Raw genomic sequence first — 5,416 nt, forward strand, 5'->3', positions numbered from 1 at the left:
AACAAGAACCAATTGATCGATCCGGTCTTATATTCCCTAAGAACATCCTAGATCAATCAATCACCTCTTAATAATCCTTCCTGACTACACAAGCGGATTATCGAGGAATCACAAACAGTAAGACGAAGATGTTTGTGACTTCTTTATCTTGCCTATCGGAGAACTCTCACGATCTCAAGACAATCAATCGATTTTACTCGTACGATAGAAAATGCAAGATCAGATCACACAACTACGATAAAAGAAGTATCGGTCTGGCTTCACAATCCCAATGAAGTCTTTAAGTCGTTAACCTGGTTTTAGAGAAGAAAACCAAAGGTTAGAGGAGAATCGACTCTAGCGAGAGCACTAGTATCACACAGGCGTGTGGGAATTAGTTTTTCCCAATGTTAGATGTCTCCTTTATGTAGCCTTTCAAATCAGGGTTTGCAATCTAGGTTATCTTGGTAACTAAGCATTCATTATCCACCGTTAGATGAAAACCTAATTTAGATTCAAGCTAATATTTCTCAACCGTTAGATCGAAAACTTAGCTTGTCACACACACTTGAGATATACGTTTACTGGGTTTGTGAAAACCGTGCCAAAACGTGTACGTGTATGTTGGTTCAACATAGTAACCAAATGGTTAACCATATGAGCATTTCATATTAATCTTGTTCTTCTACATCATAACTAGTTCATTTGACTTCAATATGAACTAGTTAGAGAGTTGTTCAATTGCTATGAGATCTTATCTAACTACACAAGACACAATTCAAACAAAGATGATTTCATTCGATTGAATCGGCTCATGAACTTTAAGCCACGGTTTGCATACTACATTCTTTAGTAATTTAAGTTTCATGTTCAGAGCACATCTTTAGATTATAACCCACTCAAGTTCGCAAAAAAATTCGCGGACTTAAGGCAGCCGGCAGAGTTTCCAAACTCAACAGAAAGTCTCGGCAAAGAGACTTCCGCCAGTTCGGGATTGAACACGCAAACGAGTTTTTGGAAATCCCAACAGAAATTCTCGGTAAGAGAACTTCCGTCAGTTCGCGGACTTGGCAAAGCCAATTCCTCCGGTTTTTCTCAATCAACAAAGTTCGCGGACTTCAGATTAAGGAATATGACTTATGAACATATGTGTTTCCATACAATGCTTATATCCATCATTGGTTATATTGACCTAAACTCTCATTCCAACCACTGAAACATTCTTAGAGGACGTTATATAGTTGTTACACTGTTTCTCGTCAAAGTGATTTTCAAAGTGATTGAAACATTATGACTTTCGTAACTAGGTGAAGATAAACCCGATCAAAGTGAAACGCTTTACCAACATATGATTTCGAGATATACTCGGTTCTAAATATCAAATGTGTATTATCCAGTCTATATAGCATACGAATTTTGTCTCATAAGAAGTAGGAGATAGAGTAGATAGACTTTTGAGTGATGGATAAGTTCAAGTCTCCACATACCTTTTTGTTGATGAAGTTCCACCGGTTCCTTGAGTAGATCTTCGTCGTTCTATGATGAATACCCATGAAGTTCTTGAGCTCAACTACACTTTGCTATCCTAGTCCGAGACTTAGCTATGTAGACTAGAATCAAGACTCATAGTTTTGATCACTAACATTGACAAACATGCTTGAGATAAAACCAAATACTTGTCCACACCCCAGATCTGACTGACTTCTTTTTATATTCTAGGGGGTCTGTTTTGGGAAAATACTTACATTTTAGGATAATACTCCACATTTTGTACAGATTTTCTAACAATCTCTAGTCTAACTTTGTTAATAGAGCTAAATTAAACTTATGAGGATTTTTCAGACCTAGACCTCCATAATCTTTACTAATGCACATAGAATCCCAAGCTTTTATGTAAATTCCTTTATTTTTCTTATTTTTCTTCCACCAAAAGTCTCGCCGCAGAGCATCAAGTATGTCTAGAGTCTTTTTAGGTAAAGCAAAACACATCATCTGATAAATTGGCATAGCACTAGTTACTGAACTTATCAAAGTATTTTTTCTTGCCTGTGTAAGAAATTTGGCTTTCCAGCCCAGAACTCTTCTATAATCCTTATCTAACATGTTTTGATAACTAAAAGTTTTATTTCTATTAAAGAAAAGAGGTGTTCCTAAATAGGTATCATTTTTTGTTATTCTATTAACCTTAAGAATTCTAGCTAATAACTTACAGTGTTTATTTTATACTTTTTTGCTAAAATATATTCCTGACTTTGATAGTTTATTAATTGACCTGAGGATTCATTAAAGATTTTTAGATACTGAAGAAGGTTTCTAGCTTGAGCTATAGTAGCAGATGTAAAAAGAAAAGAATCGTCAGCAAAAGATAAACGCGAAACAAAAGGACTATTCTTAGTGACTTTAATACCATTAACATCTCTTAGAGCGTCCACAGTGGGCGATTAAACCCAAATATTTGGTCTTTTGAACAGACGTAGTGGAACGTACTATCGATCAAATTTTGATCGACGACTAAAACCCAGAGTATATTTGGTCTGGGACCAAGACTAAACCCAAATATAGTCGAGCGTTGGTATAGTCCACGCCCCACCACCAGGCGGACGTATAGTACACGTCCCACACCAGGCGGACGTATAGTCCACGCCCCACATCAGGCGTTGGTATAGTCTACGCTCCACATGGGGCGTACGCAAAATCTACGCCCCATTTTTTTTTTTAATTTTGTATGGGGCGGGCATTATACCCCCGCCCCATTCTTTACAAATTCAAATTGCATGGGGCGGGCTTAATACCTCCGCCCCATTTTTTTCTATTTTTTTTTTATTATTTTTGTTGAATCTTTCTTACCCGGGCGAACGTATAGTCCCCGTCCCACACCAGGCGTTGGTATAGTCCACGCCCCACACCAGGCGAACGTATAATGTACGTCTGACCAAATTTAGTCTTTCCACCGTAGCGTCACACATCAGATTAAACCCAAAATTTGGTCTTTTTTTTCCTCTTTGGTCTTTGGTTATACTCGCACCACTGTAGTTGTTCTTAGTGTCTCAGCAAACAATAGTAATTTAGATAAAGCTTCCATGCATATAAAGAAAATTGTGAGGGATAAAGGATCCCCTGCCTAATGCCCCTGGTAGGATGATAGGTTTCCCCGGGCATACCATTCACAATCACAACATAAGAGATAGTTGACATGCAAGCATAAATAAGATCACAGAAATCAGACGAAAAGCCTAACAGTTGAAACATTTTGATGATAAATTCCCATTCTAACCTATCGAAAGTCTTGTACCAATCTAATTTTAAAGTCATATGACCACTTTTTCTTTTGCTAGTTGAATTTCATTCGTTTTACATTTGTCATCTTTTTAAATACCATGGGCTAATTCTAATCTCTCTTCCTCACTTATATTTGATATTACAAGTGGGCTCTGATTATCAGAAACTTTGGATTGTTTTAGTTTAAAATAAAAATATCAGGAGAGAATGATCCTTGCATGTCAGACATATGACTATTTCCACAATAAATCGCTTTGTCCGTTTCAGTAGGAGTGGACTTAGTTCCTAAGTTCAAATTCCGGTTTGTATCACTTGGTAATCGGTAGATGTTTTAATCCGCGGGTAACTGGATCGGACACAGTTGGATTTTTCAAATCCGCAACTTTAATGGATTGGATGCAGGTGATTCCTAATTAGCATCTGTCCATCCGTTGCACATCCCTACCCTCGTCAATCTCCTTTAAAAGGAAAAAAAAAAAAACACGGCCCCTAGCTCAGCTGGTCATTCCCGTTCCTCAAAGTTTCATGCGTTCCAGAAGGTCCCAGGTTCGAGTCCCCAATGGCGTAATGTTGGGGGAATTAACATGGAAGGTAGTGTTAGTTTGCCCCCTTGTGACACAATCCAGCCCCCTCCCGCCGTTTCGGCTCCCTTGACTAGGTTACCCGTGAGGCTCGCTGGTAGGTTAGCACAACAACCTGTTCAATTAATGTAGTGGTATGTCGTTGGAGATTTAGCTTGTTAGGCTTCCAACTAGTTTCATGTAATAATATTTATCCAATAATATAATAAAAATTCAAAATAAAAAACTTTAAGTTCTCATTTTTGGGATTGACTATTAATACTAGCCGAGGTAAAAAAATGTTCAGCACACTAGGATTCGTCCCTGTTAGCGGGGACATAGTAGGAAAAGCCATGAGCCCCCTCGTAAGTGAACTACATCTCATGAAGAATGATTTTTTAGGGACCATGATTTTTTGAGGGGATCATGGTTTTATTAGGCCACCTTCTTTATAGTGATAAGGGGTGTCTTAAAACGTTGAAATGACTAACCTACCCTTAACTTAATTTAATTTAAAACCAACCTAATAACCACCTATATATATATAACCACCACCTCCTCCCACCACCACCGCCGATTACCACCACTACCACCTCCGATTATCACCACCACCAACCACCGATTACCACCACCACCGCCCACCACCACCACCACCTCCTATTATCACCACCACCAACCACCGATTACCACCACCACCGCCTATTTAAGAAATGTAACAACGTCGATGCAATCACAATTAAGTTCTGTTACATGATAATTTTATCGAGTATAAAAGACGCCAGCCGCAGCCTGATTCTGCCATGGGACCACTCCGGAGGTATTTTCCAACAAACCCTTCACTTTAATTTGATTTTGATTGCTTCAATCGAATAGAAATTATCAAAATAGGGTTTTAGTAGGAGTTACAGAGCCATGTTCGGTTAGGTCGATTTTCCAAAAAACCCTAATTTACTAACCGAACTTCTTGAAAATGAAGAACACGAAGAACAGTTCGGTTCTATTGGATTTAAAACTAAGTCACCGAACTCTCTGTTCGGTTGTTTCGCAAAAAAATTTAAAACTACAAAGTAACCGAACTCCACCCTTAGAACCGAAAAAAAACAAATCCAGTCTAACTGAACTGTGTTGTTGTGGCCACTATCTTGAGTTCCAAAACAACCGAACTTAGCCAATAGAGTTCGGTTTTTTCGCAAAGAATTTTAAAACTACAAAGTAACCGAACTTAGCCAATAGAGTTCGGTTGATTCGCAAAAAATACTTTTAACCGAACTCCTTGTATTAGAAAAATAGAAGTCCATAAGTTCGGTTCCTTCGCAAAATAAGGATATCACCGAACTTTAGTTTACGAAAATAATGAGAAGTCCACAAGTTCGGTTCGTTCGCAAAAATGTTAAGTTTTCTTTGTAACCGAACTCTACCTTTGAAACTTCGTAACCGAACTCTACCTAATTCGCCAAGAAATAAATTTCGTAGTAACCGAACGTTTGCCTAATTGCATATATGCATATATAAGCCCAGTTCGGTTGATTCGCAAAATATGTTGAAGTTTGCGAACCAACCAAGCTTCTAACACTAGGTTACTTTTAACCTGCAGTTCG

Source organism: Papaver somniferum, chromosome 9, assembly GCF_003573695.1.
Source record: "Papaver somniferum cultivar HN1 chromosome 9, ASM357369v1, whole genome shotgun sequence".
NCBI classification, from domain to species: Eukaryota; Viridiplantae; Streptophyta; class Magnoliopsida; order Ranunculales; family Papaveraceae; genus Papaver; species Papaver somniferum.